The sequence below is a fragment of the Homarus americanus genome, unplaced genomic scaffold (assembly GCF_018991925.1).
Source record: "Homarus americanus isolate GMGI-L3 unplaced genomic scaffold, GMGI_Hamer_2.0 scaffold34921, whole genome shotgun sequence".
Lineage (NCBI taxonomy): Eukaryota > Metazoa > Arthropoda > Malacostraca > Decapoda > Nephropidae > Homarus > Homarus americanus.
In genome coordinates this window covers 21,093,326-21,113,528 of record NW_024741901.1, presented here as the reverse complement: position 1 = coordinate 21,113,528, position 20,203 = coordinate 21,093,326, and the positions used below count along the sequence as shown (strand labels likewise).

At 45.0% G+C, this 20,203-nt stretch overlaps 1 protein-coding gene across 4 annotated transcripts in view; it reads left to right on the top strand.

Moving 5' to 3' along the window:
* The window catches only part of LOC121876071 (carboxyl-terminal PDZ ligand of neuronal nitric oxide synthase protein-like), a 69,340-nt gene that overhangs the window by 9,492 nt on the left and 39,645 nt on the right, over window positions 1–20,203 (top strand). Inside the window, exon 1 of one of the 4 annotated variants that reach the window (XM_042380978.1) lies at window positions 535–634. The exons of 1 other annotated variant lie outside the window; for it this stretch is intronic. The gene's annotated coding sequence lies outside the window, so the exon portion shown is untranslated. Of the gene's footprint in view, window positions 1–534; window positions 635–1,332; window positions 1,352–20,203 lie in introns of those variants that run through there. 2 more of the 4 variants (XM_042380981.1, XM_042380979.1) reach the window with 2 other exon arrangements.

Genomic DNA, 20,203 nt, shown 5'->3' with positions numbered 1-20,203 from the left:
GTGTGTGTGTGTGTGTGTGTGTGTGTGTGTGTGTGTGTGTGTGTGTGTGTGTGTGGGGGTTGCTGACACGTTAGGTTTTGTACACACGTTATCTAAGCTGTGGGTATATTATTTTGTCCTCACTCAGTTGTATAGTTTTTTTATTATTGTTTTTGTTATATTGTTGTTGTTACATAATGTTGTACAAGGCTCCAACCACCTACACTCACCACCTACTATCATTATTCTCTACTAACTTCCTACCTAACTCACCTTCCCTGCCGCCCTAATGATCTGTTACACCAATATACAGTTTGTAGGTGTTCATGTTGGTGGGGAGGATATTAGTGTTCATGGTGAGGGTGTAAGGGAGAGGTGGCTGGATGATGGTGTTAGTAGTGAGGTGTGTGTTAGTCCAGGGGGGGGGGGATGGATGGGGTAGTGGTGGTAGGGTGGGTGTAGCCAAGAGGGGTTGTTGGGGATGGGTGGTGGTACTAGTCTGGGAGGGGAAGGGGGGTTGATCGGGTAGGGTGCTGGGCACACAGTGGTAGTGGCTCAGTGCCCGAGGCATCACGGGCGACGGTGCGCGTCTGGTCTTGGATCTCCAATTCTGAGTTGTCTCTCGGGCAGCCAGTGGGTCTCTTCTTGGTCACCTGTAAGTGGTGGCAAATAATGTTTCCCTCCGTCTGGTCACCTGCGGCGTGAGGCACCCGGTGGTGTGGCCTCCAAGGTCACCTGCACCTCAAGGCAGTCAGTACTACCGCCCTTCGGTCAGCAGCGGGTCATCTAGGACTCGGGGAAAGGTAGTGCGCCCTGGCCCCAGGTCTCTTGAGGTTCAGGGAGTCAGTGTTCCTCGTCCCTGGGTTTCGAGCAACACAGGGCAGCCAGAGGTACCTCCCCTGGGTCACCTGTGGCCAGTGTCTCGTCCGGGTGAGTGCGGCGCTCTTATTGACCAGTGGCTGACGACCTCGTGATGACCGTAAAGACCAGTGTTGCTACTGAAGGAAACAGTGAACGTAACGTAAAATTACCGTCCGAAAATGTGATAACGAGAGATGTCGCAGTGAAGTTAGAGAAGAGAGAATGTTAAGATAATTAGTGAAGTAGTGTTGTGCGTAAGAGCGGCTACCAGAGAGGCGGACTGGACGCGCCCTCACCGCCGCGGGTCTCGTGTAGCGGGAGGCTGTGTTATCTCCCTGCAGAGGGTGAACGGCGCCCTGCGTGTGGTGGGGTAGACCAGGTGGTGTGGCTCACCAACACTTGCCACACCACCCGCTATATCACTCGGTTGTCTCGACCAAGATCAACAGCACAAATCATAATGAATGAGAATTATGTGTTAGTGTGGCGGTAAACGAGTTACTCTGTCACAGTAAGCCAATATTTTCTCTTACATCTAAGACCTAATATATTTATTGAATAGGTTTTTAGTGATTTAATTTTGGTATGTGATTTCATAAGAAAAGGTGTGTGTGTGTGTGTGTGTGTGTGTGTGTGTGTGTGTGTGTGTGTGTGTGTGCGTGAGGTGCGCGTAATCATTCACATTTGTGTAGGAAACAAAACAACATAATTATTCCTCAGAAGGCTAGAGACTGCCCTCACCACCACCACCCCTCACTACCACTCACCTCACCACCACCACCGCCCCCACCACCAACTCACCTCAACACCACCACCTCACCACCACACCACCCTCACCACCACTGCCCTCACCACTGCCTCACCACCACCACCGCCCTCACCACCACCACCCTCACCACCACCCTCACCACAGAATATAAACATTAGACCCGGGTGCCAATAATACTGGGTTAAGTTGGGACTAACAAGGTCTAGGACAGCCTGACGTACTTCCCGAAATTTCCTTAATGAGGAGCGTGGTCATGTGACGGCCGGGGGAAGACTGAACCAATACCTCAAGTCACACAACATCCTGGTGAAGTTAAGTTAGGTTAGGTTAGGTTAGAACTGAATCAGAGTATTGTACCGCTATATCCTGTAGTGTCCCATCCCGTTAACGTGATGGTGAGCGGTGGCTATGTCGTCTCTCTCACTCACCGTCCGCGCTCTTGGGATCTCATTCAACTCAAGTCATTCATGTAAAATTAAATGTACAAATACGGACAAAATTCCCCGAACACTTGGCAGTATCCAGCATCTACCTTTATCCCGAACCACAAAACAAGAATAAAAAATAAATCCACACTACAAAGAAAAATAAGAAAATACGATACACAAAATCCAATCATTCTCCACTTATTGCCGAGTGTTCAAGGAATTCTCTCCGTAACTGTACGTACAAATAATCTGAACCGTACGTGAATGATAAATGAAGAAGTTTAAAGATATTGAAAGGAAGAAAATATACATACACAATCATATAGTAGAGTATGGTGTATAATATAAACGGTCATTATAACTGGTGTATAATATAAACGGTCATTATAACTGGTGTATAATATAAACGGTCATTATAACTGGTGTATAATATAAACGGTCATTATAACTGGTGTATAACTATAATACTTTAGTCATTATTCAAGAGGACGGAAAAGTTATGTTAATTTTTATGGTCTGGTAATGTTATCCGGAGTTAATTTCTGTGGTCTGGTAATGTTATCCGAAGTTAATTTCTGTGGTCTGGTAATGTTATCCGACATTAATTTCTATGGTCTGGTAATGTTATCCGAAGTCAATTTCCATGGTCAGGTAATGTTATCCAGAGTTAATTTCTGTGATCATGATGTAATCCGAATTTAAAATTTCTATGGTCAGGTAATGTTATCCGACGTTAATTTCTGTGGTCTGGTAAAGTTATCCGAAGTTAATTTCTGTGGTCAGGTAATGTTATCCGGAGTTAATTTCTTTGGTCAGTTAATGTTATCCGGAGTTAATTTCTATGGTCTGGTAATGTTATCCGGAGTTAATTTCTGTGGTCAGGTAATGTTATCCGACGTTAATTTCTATGGTCTGGTAATGTTATCCGAAGTTAATTTCTGTGGTCTGGTAATGTTATCTGAGGTTAATTTCTATGGTCAGGTAATGTTATCCGAAGTTAATTTCTATGGTCAGGTAAAGTTATCCGACGTTAATTTCTATGGTCTGGTAATGTTATCCGAAGTTAATTTCTGTGGTCTGGTAATGTTATCCGAAGTTAATTTCTGTGGTTGGTAATGTTATCCGACGTTAATTTGTATGGTCTGGTTATGTTATCCGAAGTTAATTTCTATGGTCAGGTAATGTTATCCGGAGTTAATTTCTATGGTCAGGTAATGTTATCCGACGTTAATTTCTATGGTCTGGTTATGTTATCCGAAGTTAATTTCTGTGGTCAGGTAATGTTTTCCGAAGTTAATTTCTGTGGTCTGGTAATGTTATCCGAAGTAAATTTCTGTGGTCATGTAATGAATCCGAAGTTAATTTCTATGGTCAGGTAATGTTATCCGAAGTAAATTTCTGTGGTCAGGTAATGTTATCCGAAGTTAATTTCCATGGTCTGGTAATGTTATCCGAAGTAAATTTCTGTGGTCAGGTAATGTTATCCGAATTTAATTTCCATGGTTAGGTAATGTTATCCGAAGTAAATTTCCATGGTCTGGTAATGTTATCCGAAGTTAATTTCTATCGTAATGTTATCCGACTAATTTCTATGGTCAGGTAATGTTTTCCGAAGTTAATTTCTGTGGTCTGGTGTTATCCGAAGTAAATTTGTGGTCATGTAATGAATCGAAAGTTAATTTCTATGGTCAGGTAATGTTATCCATAAATTTCAGGTCAGTATTATCGAAGTTAATTTCCATGGTCTGGTATTGTTATCCGAAGTAAATTTCTGTGGTCAGGTAATGTTATCCGAATTTAATTTATAGTCCGGTAATGTTATCGAATGCAATGGAATATTATCCGAAGTTAATTTTATGGTCAGGTAATGTTATCGAATTAAAATGCAGTGGTCCGTAATGTTATCCGAATTAAAATGTATATGGTCTGGTAATATTATCCGATAATTTCTATGGTCTGGTAAGTTATCGAATTAAAATGTATATGGTCTGGTAATGTTATCCGAAGTTAATTTCCATGGTCCGGTAATGTTATCCGGAGACCTGTTCTTACTGTATTACAAACCTTCACACGACCCCAAAAATCTAAAAATAATAATAATAAATAAATAAAGACGATATATTTTTCCGAGACACCAAGTATGAGAGAATGAAACCAGAACTAGTGATTTTATTGTTTTATCTTTGTTCCTACCTTCTCTCTTTTTCACGCCTGTTCCCACCTTTCTTGTTCCTCTCTTCTCTCTTGTTCCTCTCTTCCCTCCTGTTCCTGTTCCTCCCTGCCTCCTGTTCCTTTCTCCCTCCTGTTTCCCCCTTCCATTCTGTTTCTCCCTTCCTCCTGTTCCCCTCCCTCCTGTTCCCTCTCCTCCTGTTCCCTCTCCCTCCTGTTCCTCCCTCCCTCCTGTTCCCTCTCTCCCTCCTGTTCCCTCCCTCCCTGTTCCCCCCTCCCTCCTGTTCCCCCTCCTCCTGCCCTCCCTCCTGTTCCCTCCTCTTCCTGTTCCTCCTTCCTGTTCCCCTCTCCTGTTCCCTCCCTCCTGTCTCCTCCTGTTCCCCCCTCCCTCCTGTTCCCTCCTGTTCCCCTCCCTCCTGTTCCCCTCCCTCCTGTTCCCCCCTCCCTCCTGTTCCCTCCCTCCCTTCCCTCCTGTAGTAAGAGACGTGTGTTTATCAGTGTTATGTGAGGTGTTCATTGAGGCCATTTTCCCCCGTCTAGTGAGAAGGATTAATTATGTACTGAAATAATATTGAAACTTTCTGTAGTCTATTGATGTACTAAATAAAGATACAGTTTATTACGTTACAGTTTAAAGCATTAGATACAAAAGTTAAAAAATATATAATTAAAGTCCTGTACAAAATTAATAGGATAATATATATATAATGTTTGTAGGAAAATTAAAGAAAAATGGATTAAAGATTGAATATTTTTTAACGGTTCATATATTATCGTTTAGGAATATTCATGTGTGTCTGTTATTCATTGATTTTCGTCCTAATTTTAAAGTTTTTATTAATTTCGTTTTAATAGATGTCGTAGTTTTACTTTATTTATTTATTGAGTTTTTTTTTCTTCATATATTTTCGTTAATAAATTTGGTGCGTTTAATTTTTTCGTTTTATTGTTCGTTATCGCCCGTGTCGGAAATTAAATTATCGCTGGTGTTATATAGTGATTGACAGTTCATCGCCTTGTCACTAAAATCTCATTCTCTCTCTCTCTCTCTCTCTCCAGATTAAGAGCACCTGAGCCAGTAATTCCTGTGGGGTCAGGAGGGGTGGAGGAAAGAGGATAGGGGTGATATAGGAATCGTATGTAGGGATGAGGAGAATAGGAGGAAGAAGGGTTATAGGGGAGACAAATTTAAGGGAGAGGGAGGGAACGCTTTCTCCTCCTATATCTGGGGAAGTGAGCTGTTGGTTGTAGGATTATGTGTGAGACACACACACACACACACACACACACACACACACACACACACACACACTCACACACACCTCACTCACTCACACACACACACACACACACACTCACTCACACACACCCACACACACACCACACACACACACACACACACACACACACACACACACACACACACACACACACACACATAGAGGAGATCATCAGTAAAATGGAGAGGAGGAGGAGGGGGGGGAGGAGGGAGAGGAGGGGAAGAGGAGATGGGAGGAGGAGGAGGGGGGGAGAGGAAGAGGAGGGGGAGGAGGATGGGGGAGGAGGAGGAGGGGAGGAGGAAGAGGAGGGGAAGAGGAGATGGGGAGGAGGGAAGAGGGAAGAGTTCTCGGTATCTATAATAGCAAAAACTTGTCTTTACGGTAATTCAAGGAAGATGTTTTGTGAGTCGACCAGTGACGTCAAAGTCCTGTCTCGTGTGGTGATTAGTGAAGGAGGGTGGGGGAGGGGGTAGAGGGGGGTGGGGGTGAAGGGTGAGGGTATCGGTGAATCAAGGAATAATCAAGACAGTGTAGTATAGCCAGGGTGAATCAAAGTGTGTGTGTGTGTGTGTGGATCGGTAACGTGATTGAATTTGGCTGGGTGAAAAAGTTGGAATATTTTAACTGGGTGGCTGAGAATAATGGTTTCTGGTGGAAGGAAGGAAGGAAGGAAGTGGGGTATGATGGTGGCAGTGGGCTGTTGGTAATTGTGTTGGTAGAGACGATGGTGGCAACGGATGGTGGATTTAGATGATGGTTGTGTTGGTGGAAGTGTTGGTAGTGTGTGTTGTCATGGGATGGTAAGGAGAGAGAGAGAGGTGTGGTGGTGGTGGTGCTGGCAATAGCGTTGTGAACCTTGTTATTGGATGGAGATAGTACAGTGTTGCAGGGCCGGGTAGAACAGTGGCTAGCTAGTGGCGGACCCTGAACACACCTCCATCCATCCATCCACCTACCATTGACTCATCACCTGAAGATTAGACACCCACAGCTTAAATCACCTGAAACTCCCTTAAACGCTACCGAGGATTAGATTACGGTTAATTTAGATTAGATTACCTTAATCATAATAATCATCAGGTAAACTAAGCTTGGGTGTCTAATAATCAGGTGGTCCAAAATTAACAGAAGGGAGGTTTTCCATTACACTCTTGAAAGATCTTTATTTGGTAATGTCACGTGTATTGGGTGTACCGTCGAGTATTTGTCCTGGGACATGGATGTACCGTCGAGTATTTGTCCTGGGTCATTACGTGCGTGTACCGTCGAGTATTTGTCCTGGGGTCATTACGTGATGTACCGTCGAGTATTTGTCCTGGGGCACATGCGTGTGCCCTTGAGTATTTGTCCTGGGGCTTAACGTGGGTGTACCGAGTATTTGTCCGCACATGGCATAATTTGTCATATTTGTCCTGGGGTCATTACGTGCGTGTACCGTCGAGTATTTGTCCTGGGGTCATAACGAGACATTTTCAGCAATGGTTCATGGGACACTTGACCTCGAAGCAGTATTCAGGAACCACAATATTTTTTTCAGGTGCGCCAGGCAGGTGTTATAAACGGCTCTCTTGATTGACTGCCTTAAGAATTACAGGTGACCCTTGTTAACACTGCTTGAATACGTCTTTTTGACCCTTATCACGCTGGAGGCAGATGAGGAGAGAGGGAGGGGGGAGAGATGGGAAGGAAAGAGAGGGAGGAAAAGGAGGAATAATAGAGAGGAAGAGGATGGAGAAGGAGGAAGACTAGAGAGAGGAAGGAAAGGAGATTGAGGAAGGAGAAACAGAGAGAAGGGAGGGGGAAGAGGAAGGGGTGAGAAGGTGGGTGGGTGAGGAGGTGCAAGATAGCTGATGACCTAACGCCATGTGAGTCCCCAGTTTGTTTACTAACACAACACTATTACCAGGAGGTGCGTGGGAGTGGTGGAGGCCAGAGGGGAGGGGTGGGAAGGAGGAGAAAAAGAGAGGTCTAAGATAATATATTCAGAGAGAGAGAGAGAGTGGGGAGGGGAAGAGAGGAGGGAGGCACAAGTGAAGGTAATATGAGAATTGAAGCTCTGGTATAATTAACACATTGATAGCTCTCTGACCAGATGCTTACGTGGATTATGATAGATGATGGATGGAGGTGGATCAGTGGGTAATTAAGTAGGTGGATCAACAGGTAAATTAAATAACCAAAATAGTGAGAGGAGTCAGTGTTTGATAGTAGAGACCCATATCATCACATTGTTTGTTTATAGGTCAGGTAGATAGACTAATTAGATAGATAGGTATCAGTCAGCCTGAGAGCGCACCACCCGTTTTTGAAGGCAGTGCAGCAGCTAATTGATCACACCTTCTATAAACATTTTGAATGAAAGCAATAAGTCCACCTAGGGGGAGGAGGTTACACACACACACACACACACACACACACACACACACACACACACACACACAGCCTTTAAGCACTTACCTCTTAAACTATTAACATTAAACCAAGGCGGCTTTATTAACTTACATTTCGAACTTCAAGGACTGAGAGAGGAGGAAGAAGAGGAGGAGGAGGAGGAGGAGGGGGGGGTAGAGAGTCAGAGCTATTTGTTGAGGGCAAATTCAAATGGTTTATATAATTGACTGTACCGTTTGATGATGTAACGATGGTTTTAAAACCTTTTGGGGAGTCATGTTGAATGGAACCGAGGTTTTTGATATTGGTGGTGGGTGGGTGGGGTGGGGGGGTGTGGTTAAGGGATGATGAAGGGGAATAAGAAGGAGGTGGTGAGGGGGGATGAAGGGGAGGAGGTAGTGAGGGGGGGGATGAAGGAGGGGATGAAGGGAGAGGAGGTAGCTTTCTGCGTCAACTGAAGAAGAAGATTTGTACGTCAAAATAAGGCTCTTGAGTACAACCGGTGAATGTGATATGTCAAAACTTAAAGGGTGATTCATGCGTCAAAACTACGAGAAGATGATTCATGCGTCAAAACTACGAGATGATTCATGCGTCCAAACTAAGAGAATATGATTCTTGCGTCAAAAAGTAAGAAGATGATTCATGCGTCAAGCTACGATAAGATGATTCATGCGTCAAAAAGTAAGAATATGATTCATGCGTCAAAACTAGAGAAGATGATTCATGCGTTAATAAGTAAGAAGATGAATCATGCGTCCAAACTAGAGACAGGACAATATTCTGAGGAAGTTTTGTGTGTGTGTGTGTGTGTGTGTGTGTGTGTGTGTGTGTGTGTGTGTCCTAGTGTGAGTGAGACGGGAGATGCATCCTCACGTCCCTAATCAGCGTGAAGATTTTCTACCTTTAAAACTCCGCGGGGAGGAGGGGGGTTACAGATGTAAATACCCAGTGAGGAGAGAGAAAGAAATTCTACTGTGACGTGAATAATTGTTTGGCGTGAAGACATAAAGAGAATTGCTTTGCTCAATTGTTGTGTTGTTGTGTTTGTGTCCGAGCACCTGTGTGTGTGTGTGTGTGTGTGTGTGTGTGTACAGCCTCACTACGTCTTACATCACCTTCTCAGACAAGTTGACGTGCGGGTGCGCATGCGCCTTGACGAATTTCTTTTTGTACGGGAGTGAGTAAAGGCGTAGCGCGTCACTCTCCTGTTGATATTGGCTAAGGGGTGTGTGTGTGTGTGTACGTGTATATGTGTACGTTTGTGTATGTGTACGTGTTAGTGTCACACAGTTACCTAACAGTCTTAACCTCTGACGTCATACTTTACCGATAACAAATGCAAAATTGCTATAAAAATTTATATATACTTTTTGTTTTGTAACGCTGATGATTGAATACAATTATAAATATTAAACAATTAGATCATCAACAAATACTCACAGCTTCCAATCATTTATATACGAGTGGAATATAAAAGAATTGTACCCTCGCCTCCGGACACAGGTATTGCACGTAACATAATTAGCTGTTGACCTTTGAAGATTATGGTCACTGTGAATTTTAATATCGAATTTATCAAACGAACATTAATTAATATATTTGTGACGTGATCCAAGAAATTCGACGCCAAAGTATTGATTTAGGATAATGTTTTAGGCCCAGGAGGATGTGTAGGATAATGTTTTAGGCCCAGGAGGATGTGTAGGGTAATGTTTTAGGCTCGAGAGGATGTGTAGGATGGTGTGTTAGACTTGGAAGGATGTGTAGGATAATGTTTTAGGCCCAGGAGGATGTGTAGGATGGTGTGTCAGGCTCGGGAGGATGTGTAGGATAATATTTTAGGCCCAGGAGGATGTGTACAGATCAGTTACAGTAAAAAAACCAACAGTGAAACTATACCTGTAGCTACATAACCTGTGATCTCATTAATTAACAGGTGTTTTTTTTCCTCACGTGGTTCAGGAGTTAGAGACCTGTGTTTGTGTCTCACGGGATAGAAACTTCAGATAATAGAGAACTGATTAGAAACCCCAGCGTTCTTTAATAGGTGATAGGAGGGTGGTGGGGAAGTACCTGAGGGAGGAGGAGGTGGTTGGCTGGCTGGCTGGGTCGTCATGTGTTGAGGGTTGCACGTTTTACGCCATTCAAGCCGTCGCCGCCTCTTCCTCCCGTCCCCTTCCTCCTCTCGGCCCCCCCCACTCCTCCATCCCGCCCCCCCGAAATACTCACGATGAGTGACAGCCTAGACTGGTGGTGAGTTATTCCCGGACCTCACCCCTCACCTCCCTCACTCCTCACCCTGGGTTTATAGCCTCTCCCAGAATCACGAGATGAGTAGATGGTGATGCTGTTTGGCTCTCACCCCTTCACCTGTCACTCCTGACCCTTCACTCGTCACTCCTAACCCCCTCACTCCTAATCCCTCACTCCCCACTCCTAACCCCTCACTCTCCACTCCTAACCCCTCACTCTCCACTCCTGACTCCTCACTCCTAACCCCTCACTCCTACCCCTCACTCCTCACCCATGGTTTAGGGCCTGCCAGCTGCCTCACTCAGGTAGATGTTGCTACTGGCAGAACAAGATTAAAAAGTGAAATCCTAAGAATCTTCTTATATTTTACTTAGGGAGAAAATTAGACGCGGTGTAAGAGGCAAAAATCTAAAATACTGTTTTTTTTCTTCCTTGGGGTAAAATTAAACATATATCTTGCCTATTTTAGAGAGAAATATCGACTTTCGTATTTTTTTCAGTGCAAAATTGGACGTAAGAATTTGTAAGAGTCCATGGAGCGTATTGTCAATAAATCTTGCTCATAATAATCCATTTTACAGTCTTCCTCCTGGCGGTATCTGTCGGAATTAACCTGCCTCTGACTTTCCACCATTACACAGTCTTTTGTTTACATTCTTCAGGGATTTTATTACAACACTGTCAAGATCCCCCAGAGTAAGCTATTGGATGCCATCGATCCCCCCTGTCGATACACATAGATCCCCCGACAGTGAGAGCTGGAGCCACACAAGATCAGTATGGTGGTGAGGGGGGCTGGGACGGTGCTCTAGGTTTATTATTATTATTATTACTGTTATTATTATTGTTATTATTACTGTTATTATTATTATTATTATTATTATTATTATTATTATTATTATTATTATTATTATTATTATTATTGTTGGTGTTGTTATAGTTAGTGTTATTATTATTACTGTTATTATTATTAGTTATTATTATTATTATTGTTATTATTATTATTATTATTATTATTATTATTGTTATTATTATTATTATTATTATTATTATTATTATTATTATTATTATTATTATTATTATTATTATTGGTGTAGTTGGTTTTATTATTATTATCATTATTAATTTTACCCAATACAATGGTGAGCTTTTAACATAACACAGAAGAGGTAATATGGTGTTGAGGTGTGGCAGGTGAGGTGGGGTGTGGTGTTGAGGTGTGGCAGGTGAGGTGGGGTGTGGTGTTGAGGTGTGGCAGGTGAGGTGGGGTGTGGTGTTGAGGTGTGGCAGGTGAGGTGGAGTGTGGTGTTGAGGTGTGGCAGGTGAGGTGGAGTGTGGTGTTGAGGTGTGGCAGGTGAGGTGGGGTGTGGTGTTGAGGTGTGGCAGGTGAGGTGGGGTGTGGTGTTGAGGTGTGGCAGGTGAGGTGGGGTGTGGTGTTGAGGTGTGGCAGGTGAGGTGGAGTGTGGTGTTGAGGTGTGGCAGGTGAGGTGGAGTGTGGTGTTGAGGTGTGGCAGGTGAGGTGGAGTGTGGTGTTGAGGTGTGGCAGGTGAGGTGGGGTGTAGTGCAGTACCTTACTTAACACTTTTTCTGGTCGTGATGGACGGGAGAAAGGCCGCATAATTAGTCGATGATGGCCGGGGCTTCCTGTCATGGTAATGCGTCCTGTCGTGGGGTCGTATTTTTCCTACCTCACTCCTTCTGTCTCGCCTCCGTCAGGTGTACAGTGAGGCCATTGATCAAATTCTTTACATCTCATGGCTCTGGACATCCGTTTGGTGATGTGGGGTCAAATTAGGACACCTGTTTAGGGGGGTATTTTCTTATTTGAATACCTGTCTTACCTGTGGACACCTAATTAAGGGGAGTAATTAATAAATAACACCTGTTTAGAGTACACAGCCTCGCCTACCTGACAGTCACACCGAACACATGAAGCTGTACTGAAGCGTCCCTCACGTTAGGCGCTTTGTTTACGTATTACACCCCCTTCCCCCTCCCCCCTCCCCCTCTTCATCTAATCTCCCTCTACGTAATTTTACCTTTGTTTTGGCATTTTTTTTCTCTCACTCTTTAGATGGTCACTAGAAAGACTTACGAGGACGTGTGTGTGTGTGTGTGTGTTTGACAATAAGCTGGGAGTAGCAAATAGTTTCAAGCAGGGGTTAGTAGTAATAGTAGTAGTAGTAGTAGTAGTAGTAGTAGTAGTAGTAGTAGTGTCCAACAAGAGGTATAGTAAGTGGGGGAGGGGGTGGGGGGAGTGTTGGTGGTAAGACAGACAGTGTGTGTGTGTGAGAGTTAGATGCGGTGATGACAGCTGGTGAGAGTGTATTGGGGTTGAGTGTGAGAGATAGAGTCGGGAGGGGAGAAGAAGGAAAATTGGGTGATGAAAGAGATCCTAAACAAAATGTGAGGATGATTAAGTAGTGAGGAGAATAACTTGATGATAACTGAGAGAGAGAGAGAGAGAGGGGGTCGGAGTTGACTTTTGTTCATCTTCTTCGAGTCGACCGCGTTCCGTTTCCTCCCTCTCCTCTCCTTCTTCGTCTTCTTCCATCCTCCTCTTCCCCTTCCGCCCCCTCCTCTTCCTCTCAACTGTCTCCTCATGTCTAATCATATCGCCACCCCATTAACAGCCTCATTTCTTCAACTTCACACGCCATGGTTTTGTTACTCGCCGTGTAGACTTAACAGTAATGAGGACAAGAGGAAATAGCCAGTATATTTGACCATCTGGAAAACATCTGCAGAAGAGGTTTGCATAGATCGTCAAATTAGCGCGTGGCGTTCTTCAGTGTAGTCAAATGAGCCTCCAACATCTTCCCTGGAGCGTCAAATGACCGTCTTAATCTCTTCCTCCTCGTCACTGATAAAATGACACACACACACACACACACACACACACACATACATACCTCCCTGTTTACATATATCTTTTACGAGCATCATAAAGTCTCCGTGTTACAGAGTCAAGCGAAACACTTTTGTAAACAATTATCTGTGTCAGGTGTAGTAGAGGGAAATAATTAAAACACGTGTTGTGGTGTACAGACTAGAGGAACGTCGTAAACAACTTAGCTACGGTCGACAGTACGTGAAACTAAAAGCATTTGAGTGAAGTTGTGATTATATAAAAGAAAAGTAATTGTGGGTCTTTTGTTTGGTAGATTTTGATTTGGGCTTTTTTAGTTAAGGTTTTTATTTGATTTCCGTTAGGTTTTTATTTGACTTTTTCGATTAGACTTTTATTTGACTTGTATACCATCTTGGATTCGTCACATATAAACCTGAAAACAAAAACAAACAAAAATGAAAAAGAAATAAGTGAAATAAAAGGAAAGTGAAGGAGAAACAAGTGAAATAAAAGTAGTGAATAGAAGGATCAAATGAGAGCCTTTTTGATGGGTGTTCTTGGTCGTTAATCCCATCGACTTACACCGAGATTAAAAAGGTGTAGCAAGAGAATCCCCCACCCACGACCCCAACCCACGACCCCAACCCACGTTCCGCCCCCCCACCTACGACCACCCCCTCCCACGATCCCTTAAGAGACGGGAATTGGTCTTTTATCCCCTTCTCCCCCACTCATCCCCCTTCCTCCGACTCTAGCTGCCTCTCCCCCTCTCAACTTCCCTCCCCACTCCTCTCAACTTCCCTCCCCACTCCTCTCAACTTACCCCGACCACCACCACGCATATACTTCCGCCATTTCGTGTGTGTGTATGTGTGGGTGTATATGTATGTGTGTGTGTATATACGTAAACATACACACCATATACATTAACTCGACCCGTAATAATGTATAATAATAAAGTATAATTACCAAAAAACCCCCGAAAAAGTGGAAAAAAAAATAACAATAGAAATATCACCATGTACACCTCCCGTATGTAGTTGGCTGCAGGTAAATGACTCTGTTTATATAGTTGAATACTTCAGTTTAATTTGACATGTTAATTGTGCATGAGATGAGGCTGGGGGGGGAGGTTATGTCACATCTGGGTTCTAAAATATTCATAAGCCACTGGGATTAAGTCGCCATTTTGAGGTGTGGGGAGGGAGGGGAGGGGAGGGGAGGGGTGATGGGGCAGGGCAGGTCTCTAGGGCGCCTCTCTCACAGGTGACGAAGGTGTTGGGAGGTAGAGTACACTGTCACCTGATGTTTATAAACAATCTCCTTGGGTACAACACTCTCATATTTATTATGGCTCAGGTAAAACGCGGATTCACCTGAGCTACATAGAATAATACCGATTAGGGTGAGGTGTGTTGATGGACAGGTGTGTTATTGTAGGTGTGTTAATGTAGGTGTGTTAATGTACAGGTGTTTTAATGTACAGGTGTGTTAATACAGGTGTGTTAATGTACAGGTGTGTAGACTATAGATGTGTCGTCGGCGGTACATTAAGAGCCACGCCCACTTCGTCATTAGCCAATTAGGAGCAGACAGCAGGTCAAAAGCGCCCATGACTAACCAATAACCAGCTGTGACCAGGCCGGGGGAGGGGGGCTTCATTAATCCATCACTAACACTAATTTTCATCATAACTTTATTAGTATGAGTTAAGTATATGGTTGAGGACAAGAGAGGCACAAGAGGCTAGCCGAACAAAACCAAAAACGAATCAAGAATTAAAAAAAAAAAATCAGCCCTATGAGATGGAAGAAAGGGTGAAGAGAAAACGTAAATAAAAGAGAGGAATGAATAACGGAGAATAAACGCAATACAAAAACACAAAGGGATAATACGTATAAAACAAACACGACACTGTTGACTTCCTTCCCCTCTACGGTGACCTCACGACACTTGGTGATTATTTAAGGCAGTACTGAAGTAGATACAACGAAGGGGAAGCAACGTGATGGTCCATTTATAATATAAGAAGCTGTTTTGCGTCATCAGTTTTTACGTAAGAGTGTTTAGTGAGAGGCGTAGTGAAGGCCCGGTGTGGGTGGTGTTGGTGTGGTGGGTGGTGTGGGAGTGTGGGTGTGGGTGGTGGTAGTGTAGGTGGTGGTGATAGTGGTCGTGACTCGAAGACCAGTCATTCTACAGTCAAGCCTCCATCTAACGGACTATATGGGGAGGAGAGTCCGTTAGATCTAGTGTCCGTTATATTTAAAGCCTCCATCTAACGGACTATATGGGGAGGAGAGTCCGTTAGATCTAGTGTCCGTTATATTTAAAGCCTCCATCTAACGGACTATATGGGGAGGAGAGTCCGTTAGATCTAGTGTCCGTTATATTTAAAGCCTCCATCTAACGGACTATATGGGGAGGAGAGTCCGTTAGATCTAGTGTCCGTTATATTTAAAACCTCCATCTAACGGACTATATGGGGAGGAGAGTCCGTTAGATCTAGTGTCCGTTATATTTAAAGCCTCCATCTAACGGACTATATGGGGAGGAGAGTCCGTTAGATCTAGTGTCCGTTATATTTAAAGCCTCCATCTAACGGACTATATGGGAGGAGTCCGTTAGATCTAGTGTCCGTTATATTTAAAGCCTCCATCTAACGGACTATATGGGGAGGAAGTCCGTTAGATCTAGTGTCCGTTATATTTAAAGCCTCCATCTAACGGACTATATGGGGAGGCGAGTCCGTTAGATCTAGTGTCCGTTATATTTAAAACCTCCATCTAACGGACTATATGGAGAGGAGAGTCCGTTATATTTAAAGCCTCCCTCTAGCGGACTATATGGGGAGGAGAGTCCGTTAGATCTAGTGTCCGTTATATTTAAAGCCTCCATCTAACGGACTATATGGGGAGGCGAGTCCGTTAGATCTAGTGTCCGTTATATTTAAAACCTCCATCTAACGGACTATATGGAGAGGAGAGTCCGTTATATTTAAAGCCTCCCTCTAACGGACTATATGGGGAGGAGAGTCCGTTAGATCTAGTGTCCGTTATATTTAAAGCCTCCCTCTAACGGACTATATCCGTTAGAGGGAGGGTTCACGGTACCAGGAGACCGTCTTTAACCAGACTATGCACCTGTATCTCTGTCAACACCTGGCGAGAGTAAACAGGCGTATCTGTCAGAGGGAGGGGAGAGGAGGGGAAGTGGTGGAGGGGAGTAGTGGAGGAAGTGGTGAGGGGGGAGAGGAGGGAAGTGGTGAGGGAAGTGGTGAGGGAAGTGGGTGAGGGGAAGTGGTGAGGGGAAGTGGTGAGGGAAGTGGTGAGGGAAAGTGGTAAGGGGGAGTAGTGAGGGACAGTAGTGAGGGGAAGTGGTGAGGGGGAGAAGTGAGGGGACTTTGGGATCAGGTTCACAACTTTATGACCTTCATTTGTTTTGCCTCGTAACTGAACCTGAGTGCAGGTCTCGGTGTAGTTCTGACGCCATCTTTGTACCGTGGGTTGTAATGGGCCCTGAAACACCGTGGGTGGTTGTTGTGGGACCCTGAGACACCGTGGGCTGGTAGTGGGTGGTTGTAGTGGGACCTTGAGACACCGTGGGTTAGTGGGTGGTTGTAGTGGGACTCTGAGACACCGTGGGCTACCCTGAGATGACATAGTGTGTGGGTAGCAGCAGCCCGCCCCTCTGCCAACACCCTGCTGCTGCCAAGGAAGTTTTTAGTGGGAAGACAATGTCGCCCACCGCCGCTGCTGTTGGCCCTCCCTACAGGGCTTCCTCTCTATGGCCCCGCCGCCCCGTCTTGTGGCACTGTACACCTGCCTCTTGTACCGCCGACCTGTCGCTGGTAATGTCAGGTTGTCGATGAAGGTTCTGTGATGCCGCTCAGCGTGTGTAGAATTACTGGTGTTTATGTTACCGTCTAACTCTGTATACGTGACATTCTCCAGTGTTCTTTGGCACCGCTTCCAGTCTGGGAGTCTCAAGATTTTTTATTTTTTTTTCATTTGTTAAAGTGTCAACCTGTCTGGGGCACTTTGGAGATATATGTGATAAGGTCACATATACCTGGCACTGTCGAGGTATGCACGGTACAGTAATGTCACTGTGTGTCTGGCACTGTCTAGTTATGTTAGGCACCCTCAGGCTGGCTGTGGCTTTGAAGAACTACCTAAGGGACCACAGGCAGCCCCATGGGGTCAGAATCGTCCCCTATGGCAAGGTAATGTTATCTATGGCAACCTGACAGTGGCCACACTGCGGAGGCAGTGTATGTGGCAGCCTCACCCACCTCTGCACACGACTGTCACAGATGACAAGTGTGTCATACTGAGAGTCAAGAGAGTCATCCTGTTTTACTTCCCTAAGCATGTGTGGGTGTGAGAGTGTGTATGTTAATGTGTGCCTGTGTGTGGGGGATGGTGATGTGTGCCTGTGTGTGGGGGATGGTGATGTGTGGGTGTCGACCGCAGTCCACGCGCAGTATACACGCTCTCTAGTATGAGTGCGTGTGAGCTCATGTTACAAATATACCGGACGACCGATGTCCTTGGATATTGAGGCTAAGGTTATGCATTATTTTGTAGGTGTTGACAACTCCTGATAACGACAGGACAGTGACGGCGACCTTACCTACACTGGTCCCCCTAAAAATTGAAACAGTGAGCAGAACAGATTAACAGGAGTCGCTTGCATAGGTGGTGGTGGTGGAAAGTGTGTGTGGGTGTTGGGGGGGGTAGTGTAGGTGGTGTGTAGGTGAGTGAGAGATGTGTGGGAGAGAGAGTGAGAGATGTGTGGGAGAGGGAGTGAGAGATGAGAGGGAGTGAGAGATGTGAGGGAGAGGGAGTGAGAGATGTGTGGGAGAGAGAGTGAGAGATGTGTGGGAGAGGGAGTGAGAGATGTTTGTTAAGTTAATGCTGGGAAAGAGACGGTGGAGGAGAGTTGGAACACACACACACACACACACACACACTCACACACTGTTGTTGCTTCTCCTCTTTGATAATTTGATGTTTAATGAAGGCGACTTTACTGGTGTATAAATGCCAGCGAGGAACTGAACTGTCTGTGCTTTTATTTAATTGGCCTCATCCAGCGTTGGCCTGAGGTACAGTGTGGGTGTTGTGTTCTGGTGGGAGAGGGAAGGAGGAGGTGGGTGGGATGAGAGGGGTAGAAAGAGGTGGGAGAAGGAGGTGGGTGGGATGGCAGAGAAAATGAGGGAGAGGGGATGGGTAGGATGAATGGAAGGAAAGAAGGAAGAGAAAGGACTGGGAAATATGATTAGGGATAGACCTGAAAAAAGAGCAAAAGGAGGAGGAAGAAGGGGAGAGGAAGAGGAGGATTGGGAGGGGACGCCTTAAGAGTACTACAGATAATGAAGACCTGGGCGCCTCGGCAGGTAGGTAAACAGGTGTGTGTGTGTGTGTGTGTGTGTGTGTGTGTGTGTGTGTGTGTGTGTGTGTGTGTGTTTCTGTCTGTCTATTAACCTTATTCTTCCATTTCATTTCATAACTCCCTCCACTCTACCTGCCCCCCATCTCCCCACACACAGCCCCTGAAGTGGCTCGTCTTAGAGAGAGATAAGAAGCCCCCGGAGAGATGTGTGAGCTAAGAGAAGACTGTATCTCTTCATCTCTCTCTCCAGCATCCGATTGTATCTTAATTCAGTGTTGCATTTCCGTGGGTGAAGCGTCAGTGTAATTAAGACCCGCTTGGCTACTGAGGGAGAGAGGGAGAGAAGGAGAGAAGGAGGGAGAGAGGGAGAGAAGGATAGAGGGAGGGAGAGATAAAGAGAAGGATAGGGGGAGGGAGAGAAGGAGAGAGGGAGGGAGAGAGGGGAGAGATAAAGAGAAGGATAGGAAGGAGGAGAGATAAAGAGAAGATAGAAGGAGGGAGAGATAAAGAGAAGGATAGAGGGAGGGAGAGATAAAGAGAAGGATAGAGGGAGGGAGGAGATAAAGAGAAGGATAGAGGAGGAGAGACAAAGAGAAGGATAGAGGAGGGAGAGATAAAGAGAAGGATAGAGGAGGAGAGATAAAGAGAAGGATAGAGGAGGAGAGATAAAGAGAAGGATAGAGGGGAGGAGATAAAGAGAAGGATAGAAGGAGGGAGAGATAAAGAGAAGGACAGAGGGAGGGGAGAGTTAAAGAGAAGGATAGAGGGAGGAGAGATAAAGAGAAGGATAGGAGGAGGGGAGAGTTAAAGAGAAGGATAGAGGGGAGGGAGAGATAAAGAGAAGGATAGAGGAGGGAGAGATAAAGAGAAGGATAGGAGGGGAGGAGAGATAAAGAGAAGGATAGAGGGAGGGGAGAGAAGGGATAGAGGGAGGGAGAGATAGAGAAGGATAGAGGAGGGAGGGAGACAAGAGAAGGATAGAGGGAGGAGAGAAGGATAGAGGGAGGGGAGAGATAAAGAGAAGGATAGAGGGAGGGAGAGATAAAGAGAAGGATAGAGGGAGGGAGAGATAAAGAGAAGGATAGAGGGAGGGAGAGATAAAGAGAAGGATAGGGGGAGGGAGGAAGAGAGAAAGATAGAGGGATGGATAGGAGGATATAGGGAAGGGTGAAGGGGTGTTGAGGAGGATAGATAGAGGGATAGAAGGAGGGAGAGGGAGGGATAGAAGGATAGAGGATGGGGAGGGAGAGAAGGGGGTGTGTGTATTGCTGTGTCCGGAGTTAGTGGTTATTGCTAAAGTTCTGAGCTGGTGTTTCGAGAGGTCCTGTTGATAGTAGTAACAGTAGTAGTAGTAGTAGTTGTGATGGGAGTAATAGTAGTGGGAGTGGTACTGATGGTCGTGATCGTGGTTTTAATAGTAGTAATCTTAATAGTAATAGTAACCATCACCTTTAAAATAGCTCTTGATTTCTATTTAGAATTCTAAAACAAATAATAATCTTAATAAAAATAAGAAGACGAAGAGAGAGAGAGAGAGAGAGAGAGAGAAACAAGTGATATAGTAGAGGCGGTGTATGCCAGAGTAAACACCCCCCCCCTCCCCTCCTTCCCTTCCCCCTCCCCCATCTTCTCTCCCCCTTCCCCCCTCCCCCTAGTATCATAAATCCAGGTGTTGTTCCGGTGCCCCAAGTCGCCTAAACGGAGTGAAGGGAAGGAGCTACGTGTTCCTCCCGTCAGTGTTCCGTAAGCATAGTCCCGTCAGCCTCGATATGGTACACTAGACCTCGTATTCTTAAGTGATTCCTACGTTAAATTCTCCTCCTGT